This window comes from Bos javanicus, chromosome 13 (genome assembly GCF_032452875.1).
Source record: "Bos javanicus breed banteng chromosome 13, ARS-OSU_banteng_1.0, whole genome shotgun sequence".
NCBI lineage: Eukaryota > Metazoa > Chordata > Mammalia > Artiodactyla > Bovidae > Bos > Bos javanicus.
In genome coordinates, this window is record NC_083880.1 from 42,609,518 (window position 1) to 42,627,109 (window position 17,592).

General features: G+C 51.7%; 1 long non-coding RNA gene across 1 annotated transcript in view; it reads right to left on the bottom strand.

Annotated features, from left to right (window-relative positions):
• Positions 1-17,577, bottom strand: part of LOC133259221 (uncharacterized) — a 30,096-nt gene extending 12,519 nt beyond the window's left edge. Inside the window, exon 1 of the long non-coding RNA XR_009740316.1 lies at positions 17,251-17,577. This is a non-coding gene — a long non-coding RNA (uncharacterized LOC133259221). The remainder of the gene's footprint in view (positions 1-17,250) is intronic.
• Between the last annotated feature and the right edge of the window lie 15 nt (positions 17,578-17,592).

The window sequence follows — 17,592 nt, forward strand, 5'->3', positions numbered from 1 at the left end:
TGCCGTTCTGCAGACCGGGGCTCACAAGGCGCTCTGTCAGCTCAGGGACAGAAACCACAGCCGCCGCCACATGGGTGCCTGGCTCCAGCCAGCTGGGCTTGCAGCTGGGCTGTCGCCGACCACACTGAGCCCCCTGCATAGGATGCTCTGGGTCAACGAAAACACTTAAGGAGAAATAAATGGCCCTCCTCTGAGATGTCATGCAAACCTAGTGAACCTGCAACCCAGACGGCTCTTTGTCCTCATTGTCACCCAAGCTTATTACGGGGTGGGGGGGGCGGTTACAGAATGAGCTACTGATGTACTGTCCCTCGTCTCAAGTCAGTGCCTTGAAGATGGCCACTAACGTCTGAGAGCAGGGAGGGCCCACTCCACAGACCGGTGTGGGACGAGCCCTGCCCAGCAGCTCATGGAGACCCTGCCCATCCGTTAATTTCACGGTGGGAGTGTCACATGGAGTGTCTCCTGGTGGAAACTCCAATCTGGTCTCTCTCTACTGGCACCCCCAGCTCCCCAGGGTTGTCCCTGGCACCCAGCTCCAGCAGACTCTACTCCTGGCCAAGCTTCCTGCCATGTGGGGACCACAGTCCTCCTCCCCAGGCCAGGGCAAACCTGATTCTTGCTCAGGGAGCCCTAGGGAGAAGTTGAGCACAGATTTCCTCCTCAAAAGCCTCTCTTATTCATCTCTTCTTGTCAATGGTGTCTTTAATGTCTCCAGAGCTGAACATGTTTTTAAATGCCCTTCATCTTTACAATAAAATCAATTTCAAAGATAAGCATGACCGCATATCTACAGAAATAAAGACAGTGTGGATGGGTATGTAACCTTGCCCAGCACCCCTCTGGCACCGAAACCTAGACAGCTTCCTGTCTCAGGGAAAGCCTGAGATGTCACGGAGACTGAGAAAGGTGAAAATGCCCTGAGCACGTGGATTTAGCCCTTACTCTTTTGAGCCCGCCTCTCAGGAAGGACATGCCAAGAGTGATGGGGTGGGGTCCACAGAGAACCGACCGGCTGGCAGGAGCGTCATCCACGACCGAGGAGACCCTGGCCCATTGGTCCATGCTGGATGCTTCCCCTCTGACCACAGAAGCACCTCCTGGAACCTTCCTCACCTACCCCGCTCCCCAGCAGCGCCTCTCTCCAGAGCCCTCCTGAAGCCCCACCCTCCCTGCATGGGGCCAGAGTGTCCATCAGGGGCCCAGGTCCCTTTAAGAAGATAGCCTGAGGCTGAGCAACCCTCTGAGAGGGGGCCAGACAGGACCACAGCTCCATGGGCAGCATCGACGGCTGCTTTGGGGAAGCGGCCATGATAACCACCCTCACCTGCAGGAGGAAGGGCATAGCCCCCACACCAAGGGTGACGCTGCACCACTGCCTGGGTCCGAGTGGACGGAGCAAGACGATGGGGGTGGCCTCCGGACAAAGGCGATGGGGTAGACACAGGGCGGGGGACGTGCAGGAAGGGCGGGCTGAGGACCCACTCGGGGGCAGCTGCTCCTCACAGCTCATCGATTTTGGCCTTGTCGGCATGTCTCATGGTCCACGTGACACACAGACTGAAGAATAAATTGTTTATTCCTGACACGTAGCTTCCTAACCTGCTAACCAACCATAGGAGATCTTCCTTGCCGACAACACTTCTCCTCACCCTTGACTAATGTAAAACAATTTAGCGTTGAGTGAAGAGGCGGTAGGAGCCCCTTGTCGCAGGCTCCAGCCCAACGCACAGAAGGTCTGAGCCAGTCACATCCTGCCCTCCACAACCAGGGCAGGACTCACGAGGACAGACCCCCGGACCCCAGCGAGTCTTACTGGGGGTGGGGGGTCTTACCCTGGAACGTGTGTGCTCCTGGGAACAGACCTCACAGCTTCACACTGGACACCCACACGCCACCCACACGCACACACTTCCCTTCCATTTGCCTGCCAGTCGTTGAAAATCTGCTATTTAAGAAAGATGAAATAAAGGATTTAAACCACTTAATACAATTCCTCTAAATTCTTCACCCTCTTTCCACAAATAACAAAGAAATTGTCTTGTGAGTTGGGTTGAGGCAGCCCCTGGCAGAGAAGGAGGGGGATGGTTTTCCATCTCCTGTTTACCCCTGAACACCGTGGGCCGTCAAAGCCACCTTCCAGTTTAAAATTGCAGGGACAGGAAGCGAGGCCGAAACCACAGTCAGGCGGGTGCTCCAGGATGACTGACGGCACTTGACCTGACCTCTGCTGACACGCTCATGTGGGGGTGCCATGACAGTGAGCACTGCCCCTCGTGCAGGGGCCGCTTTGTGCCCCACATGCAGAACTCGGAGGCACAGAGCACCCAGGGCCCTGCTCCGTCAACAGCCCCCTGGTGGGCAGTAGCAGAGACCCACCACGACGGCAGCAAGAGCCATAGGACTCAGGGGCCAGCAGCACGACAGCCAGGCCCCAGAAGCCAGTGTCAGACCAGAAATAACCAGATGGAAGGTCATGCATTTGAACTCAAGAGATCAGTCACTCAGAAATGAGATGGCAGAGACTTGAACTGTCGGCACTTCCAATGGGAAAGTCCTAGGTTTTGAGTTCACCACAAACTTCATAGGAACCAACACTGTGACGTGCTAGAGAGATATTAATTAATAAGCTAAGTCCTTCGCATCTGAAGAATTTCTGTGGCCATCACCCCTGTGTCTGGAGCACCCATCTTCCCATGTCTGTCCTGCCCATCACCCCTGAGTCTGTCACTGCTCAGATATGTTCACAACTGTCTGTGAGGCCTCCTCACCTCAATGCACACAGACCCTCAAACCTGAACTATATGCACTGATCCCAGTTACCCACCCAGCACACCCACACCCATACTGCCTGCAGCCCATTTCCTGGGTCTCCAGGCACCCCAGCTTCAGTCCCTGAGCCTCATCTCACTTCTGTCCATGTCTCTCCCTCACCTCCTGCCAAAGCCTCTTCCCAGGGAGCCCCTGGCAGCTGACCTCCACCGCACCCCACCCCAGGCTCAGCACCAGCACCTCCTGCCTGGACAGTGGCTTCCCAACTGGCTCCTTTGCCTCCTCCACCAAAGATCATCCAGAACGATTTTTCAAAATGCAGTTCTGATTGTTATCACATCCCTTCACAAGATCCCAGCTCCTGTAGAATAAAGTGCAAGTCCTTTAGCCAGGCCCCTGGGGCCCTCGTGATTGGCACCTGCCATCTCATCCAGGCTGCAGGCCACACTTTCATCTGAGCCAGACTGTCCTGGGGATGGCACCTCAGGCCCTCCAGCCCCTAGTCCAACACCCGGCGTGAAGGTGAACTCTGGCGCATCCCTGGTCACCCAGCCCCACTCCCGAAGCTCTGTCCTCCTCTCCACCCTGATGCACCTACCCAGTGACATTCACACTGGGCAGTGAATCTGTTTATGGGTCACTCTGGCCCACAAGACTGAGCAACGTGAGGACAAGACGTGTCCTGTGTTTGTAACTCCAGCACCAGGCTTCAAGCCTTCACGTGCCCGCTGAAGAGAAGAAAAGGATCTAATTAAGCCACACTTAGTGCATGAGTGGATGGACAGATGGACAGATGGGTCCCACCACCATCCCTTTTCATATTGCATTGCTCCCTCCTGCCTACACCAGTGAAACCTCCCCCAGGCATCTTCTCGGGTGCCATTTATAGCAGCAGGACTCCCCTTCCAAGGCTCTCCTGTGTGCAAGCGTGTCTGGAGGTGGGTGGGTGTTTCTAGTAAGATTCTTGAAGCAGAGATGCCTCCGGACACAGCAACATTGCCTCCTAAGGTGCCACTTCTAAAGCAGAGGCCCCAGCTGCTGGAGGATAAAGGGGCCTTATCCAGACGGGTAAGTGAGCCCAGGACCAGAGAGGAGTCGTCGTGTGTCATCTCTTGTAGGAAAACAAGGCCGTGACAGAGAAGAAAATGAGGGGCCTGCCACCCAGAGAAAATGACGAACAAACCTCCTGGACATCCATAGCTGTGACTGCCAAGCAGCTCTGACTATGCAAGGAGGGGAATCCCAGATCCTAGAACCATCACAACCAAAATGGGAGGGGACTTCACTGATGGCAAGTTAACATCTTATCCCCCTTCAGAGCATCTGGCAGTGGAAGCAAAGGCTTTTATCTCATGCACAGGACTTGAGATAGATGAGCAGTCAGCGTATTTTATCTTTTGAGAAACTTCAGAGGACACTCCAATAGAGCTTAAACACCAACTCTGAGAACACTTTCCCACGGCAGCAGCCTAGGGGCTGTTCCTCTGCCCCGCCCCACCACACACCACCCCCACCCCATCACGACTCAAAGGCGAGAATTACCTGAATTTCAGTGGAAGATTTATTACACCAGCTACCAAGAGACTTTTTATATTGAAGCCTTTTGTTTGGTTGTTCTGCCCTCTTGACAAATCAGAGAGTCAATAAGGCAACAGCAGAAGAGATAAAAAGGTGAAACATTTTTAGGACTTCCCTGGTGATCCTGTGGCTAAGACTGTGTGCTCCCAATGCAGGGGGCCCAGGTTCAATTCCTGGTCAGGGAACTAAGTCCCACGTGAGTTTGCGTGCCACAATTAAAAGATTCCACATGCTGCAATGAGGATCCTGCGTACCACATCTAAGACCCCGTGCAACCAAGTAAATAAAAAAATAAAAATATTTAAGAAAAAGTTGAAATATTTTCAAAGAATCATTATTATATTGTAAGTAGTGCTTCAGCCTAATTTAATACACAGTTCAGGGTTTCTAATAGTCTTGGCTTAATAGTCACTCTAAGTGAGAAAAAAGTGGATGTGAAAGAAGAGAGAAAGGAAAAGGGAAGAAATAATTTAACTGTCCTCCAGGTGCTGACTTGTGACCACATAACAGATGAGGAAACTGAGGCTTAGAAAAGCTTTTTAAAGCTAACTGAGGTCATAGAGTCATTGAGCTTTGACGGCAGAATGCAAGCCTGTGTATTATCAGAGGGGATGAGGGGGACGAGGCCCCAGGTCTGCAGAGGTAGAGGCACCTGGCAGGCAGAGGGGTGGTCTGTCCAACACAGAACCCGCCAGAGGACAAGGACAGAGGTCTGCCTACCCCAGGGCACGGTGAGCATCCCTGATGCTCGACAGAGACTTGGGAGTAATCATGAATGAGGAAACCAACCATTTCAATCTAGAATCAATGACCACACCAAAAAGCGAGGAGAGAGGATCTCGAAAGAGAAGGGAATTATCAAATTCAAAAATATAAAGGTGCTCAACACACTGAAATGGATAAAAACCAAAGGAACGAGAGACTCTCAAAATTGACCACAGAGTTCTAGTAAAGTACAAAATGGAATTTCTGAAAATGAAAAATATAATCATTGAAATTTAAAACTCCATGGGTTAAAGAGCAGAATAAATTTAGCTGGAGAGAGAAAAAGTCAACTGAAGAGCAGAGTGACAAAATTACACAGAAGTCACACCTGGGAGAAAAGAAATGCGAAATAAGAAAAGCACTAATGGTGGAAATCCTTCCGACAAAGATAACAAAATGGTCACGTCTGGAATAGGCCTGTGGACCTGTCCGCAGTGAGGCAGCCTCAACTGGTGAAAAATATTTCTCAACAGGGGCGACAGTGCCAAGTGCCGACGGCACTGCTGCTGGGGGTGAAGATCATTCGAGCTGCTCCGGAAAGCAGCCTGGCAGTTTCTGGAGAAACTGAAAATACACCTACCCAACGACTCACCAATCCCCCCACCCCCAGGAGAAACGGACATTTATAGCAGCATTTTTCATAACGGCCAAACCTGGACAAAATGTAACACACATCAGCAAGTAATGGACAAACGGACAGAACCCCACTCCTTAGTAAGAGGAAAGGACATTGACACAGGAACCACAGGGATCACCCCAGGGACATCACATGACACAAAAGAAGGGGGCTGGGAAAACTGTTCAGCTGTGCAAGTCCCCCGCGCAGAGCTGTAGGTGGCCAGGCCAGTCTCTGGGGACAGGATCAGAGTACAGGGCCCAGGAGCCAGCAGACTGATGCCAGGACTCGTGGGAACCCATGGCTCTGTACCGAGTGCATGGATCTGCAGAAGCTCATGGAATCATCCACTTACGATCTTACATCCACTGCACGTAAATGTGCCCTCAATCAGATAGAAGTAGCAAGCCTCAAAGATCAACATTTGGATAAATTTGGACTTGGAGTCAAGGGGAAGAAGCGGCCCGGGGAAGTAGGCCTGACAGCCTGGGGTGCCCCCCTTGGGCAGACCGCCCCCTCTTCCACCCTAAGAGTCATGATGCAATTCGGCTTGTCGCCCTTCGGCCCTTCTGGTCCTGTGGGCAGAGGCAGGGGCCGTGGGCGCAGGTGGAATGGGCAGGTAGCTGCTGCAGAGGCCATGCGCTGACAATGTCTGTCCCCCTGGCTCCCACCTCGAGAGGCCAGCAGCAGCCTCAGACCCCAGACCCCAGACCACCAAGCCAATGGAAGTCAGCGTTTCCACCTATACCTGTGTCTGTGAAGATGCCCCTGCACCTGACCCTCTAGGGGCAAGGTTCCCACCTGGGCCTTCAAATGGAGGGAAAGGGAGTGGGAGGTGGGGTGACCGACTCTCCACTCCATAGCTTCCAAGCAAAGGTCAGGACCCAGACTTGGGGCCTTCCCAGACCCCACCCGGCCTTCAAGGTCATGGCCAAACTCATATCTCCAACCTCAGTCCCTTGGTTCCCTTATTTTTTTATTGGACCACAGTTGATTTACAATGTTGTATTAATTTCTGTTGTACAGCAAGGTGAATCAGTTATACATATACATATATCCACTCTTTTGGATTCTTTTCCCATAAAGGCCATTACGGAGTATTGAGTCAAGTTGCCTGTGCTCTACAGCAGGTCCTTATTAGTGGTCTATTTTATAGACCTATATAAAGTGGTCTATATAATAGTGTGTATATATCAATCCAACCCCAGTTATCATCTCTGATGGACATGCACTGCCCTTGAGCTGTAACCCATAAAGCAACACAATCCACTCCCGTCGGCCCGGAGCATCGGCCTTCATGAGAGCGGCTGGGAACACCCGAGTAAATTAGTCATGAGGGAGCCTGTGGGCTGTGGAAGGTAATAAAATATATTGACACTGGCAAGAGTTAATTAAAGCTTTACAAGAATTCACTCACGGAGGGCCTTTGAGTTCAAGCCAAACTCCAAAAGCCTGGAGAAATTAATGAAATTCACACACGTCCCCAGCCTGGCCATCCACATAGGTACTAATAAGCCATCAACAATTAACACGAGTTTACTCTTTTGTTAATGACTTAATTTGCAATAGCAGAGTGTGAAAGACAGCATTGTGCAGTCCGCAGAAGGAGGCAAAGGCATTCTCAAAGACACACACTTGCTTTCTTACAGTTTTACTTTGGGTGATGAGGAAATAAATCAAGCAAAGAAAGGTTATTAGTGCCATGGTGCATGCAGGTCTAAAGATGACACCTCTGTCTCTGGGGCATGGCTGGACCCCCTCCCCTGTGGGTCAGTGGAGCCATGGACACTAAGAGAGCCACAGAGGGGCTGCAGGTGTGGCCCGAGGCAGACCTGTAGAGACACACAGCCTGCAGAGGAAACACACCCAGAACAGGATCAAGTCACCGCACTGAAGGTGCTGTCCCAGAGCCAGCATCCAGGGGCATTCGGGCCGGGGAGGGGCCGGCCTGGCCTCCCTTGGGGGAAAGACTGTAGCACCCTTGGGTCAGAAGCATGTTTCCATCTCTATTCCAAAAGGACACCCCAGACTCTGGCTAAGCAGTTATTTTAGGGATCACTGGACTTCCAAGGAGCCATGCCAGCTTGAACCAGATGTTCTCAAAGTGGAGCCTCACCTGCCAGCTTGTTAGACCCGCATATTCTGGGCCTGCCAGAGCCCTGGTTCAGGGACAGGACAGGCCCAGCTCCGGACTCTAATTCCCCCACAGGTTCTGCCTCTTGCTTCCCTTCAGTGCCTTCTTTTAAAGATCACCCTGGGAGAAAAGGAGCATGTCACTGGGCCCCTGGTGCGAAAAGGGGCCTGGTGACAGCTGGAGTGGTAGAACTGGGCTGCAGCAGGTTTGGGAGGCTTTACTGACTCTGGGAGAATTTAAACCAAGGCCCTGAAGTCACGGGGCAGGATGGGGGTCCCCAGAATTCAACATCAACTGAAGTGCAGCTACTTTGTGAATAATGTGCAAAAATAGCAAGAGGAACTGAGGGATGATGGATGGATGATGGATGGATAAATGGATGGATGGCTAGATGGATGGATGATGGATGGATGGATGGATGGATGGATAGATGAATGAATGGATGGATGAATGGAGCTGAAACTGTTAGGTGTCATTTCAGAGGCTCCAAAGAGCTCCATTACCATAGTCCTCTATGTCTTAGCACAGAGGAAAATTCAGTGAGACAAAGTGATTTATTAAAATAGGACACTTGTGAGCCTTGCAAGCAGATGGGCAAGGAGGTACCACACCCCAAGAGCTTACCAGGCTACAGTTTTATAATCAAAGGAAAAGGAGGGAAGGGGAGAAGACCTTCTTTGTCTTTCTTGAGTAGACTTCATGCTTCCATCATCAGCTCCTCCTTCAGGTTGGGCAGGGGAGATTTTTTTGTCCCTACATGGTCCAGCTAGGTCCACAAAGTATTGTTTTCATGCGAGCAGAGAGCATGTCCTAGGGATCATTAACTTACTGAGCTCACTGGGCAGGATGTGGGACGCAAGCCACCATTGTTTTATTGTTTGGGGGCATGCCTTGTGCTTCCGTTGTATGGTTTTGTTGAGACGCAACCTGCTTTCTTAAATAATCATTAACTTACAGGGGTCTCCCATAGGCTTTCTACTTACAATTCCCTAGTGGGATTAACTATTTAATCATCCAGTTTGTGCCTTTTCTCTTTCTCTATCAAAGCCAGTATAGAAGAAGTTAACTGTGGTATCTAGGGGATGGCACGTGAGTATCCACAGAACAATTCATTCTGTTTTTCTGAAAAAGTTTGAACATTTTTCTACTAAAATGGTGCAGAAGAAATCAAGTGAGAACTGAGTTTCATGACCATCCCTTTGACCCTGGATTTGTGGTTCTGTGACAGCTGCACCCACCACCCACATGACACATTAAATCCAGCCAGCCCTGGGCTGGGCCAGTCCAACAAAGTTAAGGGAGGTTGCGAAACCAACCCTAGCTCACAACACAACTTGGGGTCAGGAAATTGCTATGTGGAATTTTACACAAGGGCTGTGGAAACTAACGGCAGAAGGAAAGTCAGTGAAGTGTGTTATCCGTAACACTGTGGAGTCAAGCAAATGAGGCCCGAGAGTTACAGACGCACAAGTAAAGGTATACTTGGTGCCTGCACGTGTGTGTGTGTGTTAATCACTTCAGTCATGTCCGACTCTTTAGAAACCCATGGACTGTGGCCCACAAGTCTCCTCTGTCCATGGGATACTCCAGGCAAGAATCCTGGAGTGGGTTGCCATGCCCTCCTCCAGGGGATCTTCCTGACCCAAGAATCGAACTGACGTCTCCAGCAGCTTCTGCATTGCAGGCAGATTCTTTACCACTGAGCCATGGGGGAGGCCCCATTAATATTACCATTATTAATGGTAATAAATGGGTCATCAGACACAAAGTGGGGGCACTGAGGCAGAGAGGCCACCTTCAACCATTCCAATCTGTGATCATCCTGAAATATGAGGAGGAGGGACACAGGGAGGAAGGCAAACCCAGTGGTGGGATGGGCGTTGTGTCTGCCTGAGCGGAGTGTCTGGTACATCTGCCCAGCAAGAACCTATGCTTTAACTTGTCTGCACAGGCCATGTCCCCAGTCCAATCCCCACCCACAACTCCTGGTGAGAAAATAAACAAGGACCACCCAGACAAGAGCAAGCAAAACCACCTCCCTTATTCAGAGTGTGTGACAACCAGGGAACTCGCTCACTCGCATGTGGTAGGGACAGGCATGCAGGCCAGGGTGGGGGACATGGAAGGTTTCAGGTTGGCAGGGGGATGCTGGCGGCAGACGACCAGAAGTGGGGCCCAGCTAGGGACACGTTCCACTTTCTTCCAGCTTTCGACCCGCAAAGCGTAAGGGCGAAAGCAACAGCAGGATTCCATCCAGTCATAGCAGGCGCTGCTCCAAACCAGACCCCTGCGCGGCTGGTGTGGTAGGCTGACCAGGCTGACCCACTGTCAGGAAGCATTTAACAGGAGGCTTCCTGTGTGCTGTTTTGGATCTGTCAGGAATTCTCTGCTCCTTATTAATTCCTGAATATTCAGGAATTAAGAGGAGAGGCAAGCCTCTCCCGAGACTGAGGAATCCAGCCATTTTCTTCATTAGTGTTTCTATATGGTGATAAGTAACCTCTTCCTTCTTGTGAACCATACGGTAAAAGTGATTGTTTACAAATCTCTCTCTTTAATATGGATTGCCTATGTTTTGTAAGTCTGGAATTTTAATCTTTATCTTTGCTTAGAATAAGTACTTTGTAAGACAGTATATATGCCCACACCATGTTGATTAAAACACTTTTGCTCCATCAGAGTTCTGGTCCCCGTGTCTTTCTCTCTCTCTCTCTCTCTCTCTCTCTCTCTCTCTCTCTCTTTCTCTCTCTCTCTCTCTCTCTTTCAGGCTGATCCCCTGGAGTGCAGAGGCTCTCTGAGTTCACTTTCCTGCCTGGGCTTCTAAGACCCTCTCGAGAAGGCGCTCTGCACCTTCACCCCATCGAGAGGGTGCCTGAGGCCTCCATGAACAAAGCAAGCCCCGTGCGGGGGCTTTATTGGCTTTCTGTGTAAACCAAGGAATATCAGCCTCTTTCTCTCCTTTACTTTCTTATTGTCGACTCCGGACAACCAAGTTCCGGTCCATTAATGGACCTCAACAACCCACCAGGGCCCTGAGTTGAGAGCCCCATATTCCACCCAGAAGAATCGCGTGTAAAGAGCTGGCAAGTCTGTCCTTCTGCCCAGGTCACCAGGCGACCAGGCCAAGTGAATGAAGGGCTGCCAGGGTTAGCACCTAAAAATACACAGAATTTGACTTTTAGACAGTGAATGATTTTATTGTGTAATTATACCTCATGCAATACTTAGAATATATGTGTGTGTGCTCAGTCATGTCCAATTCTTGCAAACCCATGGACTGTATCCCACTAGGCTCCTCTGTCCATGGGATTTCCCAGGCAAGAATACTGGAATGGGTTGCCATTTCCTCCTCCAGGGGATCTTCCAGACCCAGGGATTGAACCTGTGTCTCCTGTGTCTCCTGCATTGGCAGGCAGGTTCTTTACCCACTGAGCCCCCTGGGAAGCCTACTTATGTTATATTATACTGTACTTATACTAAAATATTACTTTAGTTTCTCTAAAATTCAAGTTTATGGGGTGCCCTGTATTTTAACTGGCAACCTTAGGGAATGGGTGTCAGAAGCCAAGCCAGGCCTTTAGGTGACCTCTGGACAGAAGCCACAGCACTGCCACAAGTAAGACAAGTTGTGTGCAGTGTCCAGGAGCCAAGTCCCACTGTGCCTGTGATCATAACTGGAAAATCTGGCAGCATATGAGCTTCAGGGTGGGTTTGATCCAGGAGTTTGTTATGGCTGAGTCTCTAAAATTCTCCCTTTAGAGCTTCCTCCTCAGCCAGGCTGTCCTCCTATACCAAGTAGGCTACCAGCAGCCCTGGGGGGCTATGTGCTGCTTAACTGATGTACAGGAAGAAAGAGGGGGGAACAGGATCGTGAAGCAAGACACATTTTCCTCCTCCCTACCACAGACATAAGTCCTTTGGTCATTTGTCCACCTGTTAACCCACTGAGCTGACACGGGCCGATCAGAGCCCACTTCAAGGGCTGGTGTGAGCCCCTCCTAAACAGAACCCCTGGGCTGTGGGGCCCGATGGCCCACTGCCCTGTCCTGACCATGCAGACAGCAACAGGTGTGGTAAAGGTTCACCTGCAGGCTTACCTGCAGTGGGTGGTAAAGTCAGGGAGGTAGGGTCCCTTCCAAAGAGGTTTAGCCTTTGATTCTCTCTGGACCCACCCAAGGCAGACATGTCCCCTCCCCCATGCCCTTCTTACGGTGACACTGTCCCTGAGAGATGGGGCCAGCTTTGCTTCCTGTCCTTTGAGTCTAAGTCGGTCTGCTTCCCTGGTAGCTCAGCTGGTAAAGAATCTGCCTGAAAGGCAGGAAATCCCAGTTCAATTTCTGGGTCGGGAAGATCCTCTGGAGAAGGGATAGGCCACCCACTCCAGGATTCTTGGGCTTCCCTGGTGGCTCAGACAGTAAAGAATCTGCCTACAGTGTGGGAGACCTGGGTTTGATCCCTGGGTTGGGAAGATCCCCTGGAGGAGGACACTGCAACCCACTCCAGTATTCCAGCCTGGAGAATCCCATGGACTGTATAGTCCATGGGGTGGCAAACAGTCAGACACAACTAAGCAATAAGCACAGCACGGGTCTGTGGTTGTGACAGAAGTATCCCCGTGTGACTTCAAAGGCTAGTTCATAAAAGGCAATGAAGTTTCTGCCTGCCGCTCCAGGAGCCACAAAGCCGACAGCCCTGCAGAGATCTGTCCAGACGGGGCTTCAGCATCTTAGGTGAATCCAGACACCCCCTGAGGATCTCCCCAGGGACATCCCAGAGCTAGTGGAGCAGCTGTGCCCAGCCATGCAGCCCGCACGTGCAGAAGCGTGGCCTTATGGAGGGTTGTGGGTGGCACTGGGTGTGGGAACCCCACCCCCAAGAGCACCAAAATCCCCCAGGATGAGGCCCGGCCTGGGGAGGGTGAAGACCCCCCAGGCCAAAGACCTGCAGGGTCCTTCCTGCTGAGAACTGCGTTTCCCCAGAGAGAGCCGAGGTCTACTGAAATCCATCACCAAAACAGTGCAGATGTGAGGACAGGAGCAGGGGGATCCCAGAGCAGAAGAGGAAGTCCCCAGCCCCCAGCCCCGAGCCTGGGAAATGCCAGGCTAGACCTGCTTGTTTCTTGGGTCACAGCACCACCATGTGGACAAAGTCTGCTCGCCCCCCACTCATACCAGCAGCTCCTTTTGAACCAAAAAGCACCCTTCTGCTTCTCCATTCAGACAGCTACTGTGGACTTTAGAAAATAAAGTACAGGCAGACATAAGGGGTCAGAAGCCCATTGGATAATCTTCTCCAGGGGCAACATGTTTTTGTGTTTCTTCTGTACATTGTTTGGGTGCACAAAAGTCACATACACACACACAGACCACCCCCAAGGCTCCCACACTCCCTGTTCTGCAGGGTCTCGTAATGCTTTTGCTAACAGTCGTGCTGGACAGATGTCAGCCCCCTCGGGCCACCATCAGGGACCCCCATGGCCAAGCTGACGTCTGTAGGCTTGCCAGCACTTCAGGCTCGGGCCCCTGGGCAAGGTTGGGTGTGGGGGTGCAGGACAGCGGCTAGGACCACACTGCTTGCCTGGGCCCCAGCTCTTCAGAATGTCCTGTAACTCCTCAACCCTTGTGTCTCAGTTTCCCTGTTAAACAGTGTGGGGATTTGAAAAATGGAGCTTAGAAAATGGCTGGGCACAGAGCCAGTGCTGGAACACACCCTCCAGTCATCACCACTGCCGTCACCAGAACTAATGCAGCAGCACTGCAGGCAGAGCCCTGGCTCCCTGAGCCCAGCCGTGGCCGAGATGGGCAGCACCCGGCAGAAAGCTCAGGACCCGAGAGCTGCAGGACGGCTCCAGTATCCCATTCACTCCATGGCCATGTGGCTGGGCTGCCCAGGAGGACAGTGTGAGAACTGGATGGCTCCAACCAATCAGCAACGGGCACGGTGTGGAAGTCAGAAGGACACCATGCATGCCAGTGACCCTCCAGGCCAGAAAGCTTGACTTGGAGACCAAAGTTCTCGTGGAGGGTTTGTAGAACATTCCTGGGTCCCCCTCACAGAGCCCGATCAGGAGTAGAGCCCGAGAAGCTGCACTTACATCCAGGGCCCAGGGAGTCCTGACCACACCAGGCAGGGGACCACACACCATGCTTCATGCAGGAAGAAGTGGCAGGAGGTGAGTGATGAATGGACCCTTGAATGAATGAGTGGGGCTCAGTGCAGAGTCTGAGACCGCCAGGCCACGGGTGGGGCAGAAAGAGTGCATGTACACAGCTACACACAATCACACATATGCACAGACACACACACACACATGAACAGGCAGACTCGCAAGCTGTATACACTCTCACACAGTACACACACATACATAGACACACACACGTGAACAGGCAGACTCTCAAGCTGAATACACTCTCACACAGATACACACACCCTGCCCAAGGGTATCAGTCAGGCTCTCCAGAGAGACAGAGGCAGTGAAGAGGGATTTAGCACAAGGAATTAGCTTGTGGGATCAAAGAGGCTGAGAAGTCTGGACCCAGGACAGTCCCAGTCCAAGTCTGAAGGCTGGAGAAGACAGATGACCCAGCTAGAAGACAGGCAGGCAGGGAGGACTCCTATTCCTCAGCCTTTGTTGTATTCAGGCCTCCAACTGATTGGACAAGGCCCACCGCACAGGAGGGCTGGGTGCCTTAGTCAGTTTACTGGCTCCAACGCCGATCCCTTCTAGAAACATTGCTTATGAACGCACAGGGGACCATGCTTGACCAAGTGTCTGGGCCCTCAGTGGCCCAGTTAAGTTGACGCGTAAAACCAACATCACAACATACATACAAAACACTCACACAAATTTACACACATCTGCTCATAAGCACCTACACACCTCTCATTCACACTCAGAAACACATGCTTACACATGGGTTCACATTCAGACACATGTTCACGTTCAGGCACATGTCAAGACTGAAACAAAGACTGCTGAACGTGCATACACAGTATACACACACACACACTTCCCTGGGGTGCACATGCATACACAGGACACATGTAACACAGGACACATGTAACGTACACATGCACACACTTCCCTGGGGTGCACATGCATACACAGGACACATGTAACACAGGACACATGTAACGTACACATGCACACACTTCCCCAGGGTGCACATGCATACACAGGACACACACACACACTTCCCCGCAGTGCACATGCATACACAGGACACATGTAACACAGTACACACACACCACACAAACACTTCCCCGGGATGTACATGCATACATGTAACACACACACACACTTCCCTGGGGTGTACATGCATACAGAGGACACATGTAACATAGTATACACACACACTTCCCCAGGGTACACACGCATACATAGTATACACACACACTTCCCCAGGGTGCACATGCATACACAGGACACACACACACACTTCCCCGCAGTGCACATGCATACACAGGACACACACACACACTTCCCCAGGGTGCACATGCATACACAGGACACATGTAACACAGTACACACACACCACACAAACACTTCCCTGGGATGTACATTCATACATGTAACACACACACACACTTCCCTGGGGTGCACATGCATACACAGGACACATGTAACACAGGACACATGTAACGTACACATGCACACACTTCCCCAGGGTGCACATGCATACACAGGACACACACACACACACTTCCCCGGGATGTACATGCATACATGTAACACACACACACACTTCCCCAGGGTGCACATGCATACACAGGACACATGTAACACAGTACACACACACCACACAAACACTTCCCCGGGATGTACATGCATACATGTAACACACACACACACTTCCCTGGGGTGTACATGCATACAGAGGACACATGTAACATAGTATACACACACACTTCCCCAGGGTACACACGCATACATAGTATACACACACGCACTTCCCTGGGGTGTACATGCATACACAGGACACATGTAACACAGGACACACACACACACTTCCCCAGGATGTACATGCATACACAGGACACATGTAGCACAGGACACATGTAATAGTACACACATACACACTTCCCCAGGGTGCACATGCATACACAATACACACACACTTCCCTGGGGTGCACATGCATACACAGGACACATGTAACACAGTACACACACACACACTTCGCCAGGATGTACATGCATACACAGGACACATGTAACACAGTACACACACACACACTTCGCCAGGATGTACATGCATACACAGGACACATGTAACACAGGACACATGTAACAGTACACACGCACACACTTCCCCAGGGTGCACATGCATACACAGGACACATGTAACACAGTACACACACACCACACAAACACTTCCCCGGGATGTACATGCATACATGTAACACACACACACACTTCCCTGGGGTGTACATGCATACAGAAGACACATGTAACACAGTACACACACACACTTCCCCAGGGTACACACGCATACATAGTATACACACACACACTTCCCTGGGGTGTACATGCATACACAGGACACATGTAACACAGTATACACACACACTTCCCCAGGGTGCACACATATACACACACACACACACACACTTCCCCAGGGCCCGTAACACACTCCTTCCTCATCTCCGGGCCTCTGCTAACCCTCAGGCCTGGGCGGCGAGGTGGACCGTCACCCACATTCACAGACGACAGGGCCAAGGCCGGAGATGGGCCGTAGGCAGGTCCCATAACCACTCTGAGCCCCCCTACCCCAGAGCTTCTGAAAGTGGGAATGACCCCTGGTCCTGAGGACCGGCAGCAGTGACCACAGGCCCCTGAGTTACCGCAGGGTCAAGGCCATGAGCACAGGACAGCCCAACTCCCTGCCGCACCTGGTGGAAGCCACAGGTAGTTGGTGGCTCAGACAGTAAAGAATCTGCCTGCCATGCAGGAGATCCAGGTTCGGGAAGATTCCCCTGGAGAAGGTAATCCACTCCCGTATTCTTGCCTGGAGAATCCCATGGACAGAGGAGCCTGGTGGGCGACAGTCCATGGGGTCGCAGAGTCAGACGCGACTGAGACTCACACTAACTAACTAACAGGCTGTAGCAAGGGCTGTTACATTCACAATGTCTGCAAATCCTCAGCACAAACTAATTGAGGAACTTAGGCTTGGAGACCCTCGCCCCAGGTCACCCAGGTGTTCAGGGGCTAAGCCACAGGCCACATGGTTCCAGAGCCCCCTCTCCTAACCGGGGGTTGGGCTTGTAGAGGGCGCTCGGGCAGGGGACCAGGACCACCGGGCCAGGCCCTGTTCCTTCCTCTCCTTTGCCAGCTCTGAGCCAAAGGTTGGAGGATCAGACACTCATCAGCAAACCTGCTCCTCACCTGGCTCCTCTGAACTGCAATCTGCACCCTGGTTTCTGGCCACTTCCCAGGGAGACTGGCCTGTTCATGCCAGGAGGACGGTCTCCTGCAGGGGGCCACTCGGATCCCAGAATCTGGGCCTTTGGAGGAGAAACCCTGAGCATCTGTTCTGAAAATTCCTGCTCGTTTTTCTCTGGACATCTCTTCCACATGTTTCCAGGGCAGAAAATCACAGAGGTTTTGCTAGCCGTTCTTACTTCTCCCTCCTCTCTCTGCAAATGATCGTTGTTTGGAAATTCTTAGAAAGGAAGTGGTTGAGTTTGTAGCTGAGAGATGTGGAGGTGAAGAGCAAGAAACCACCAG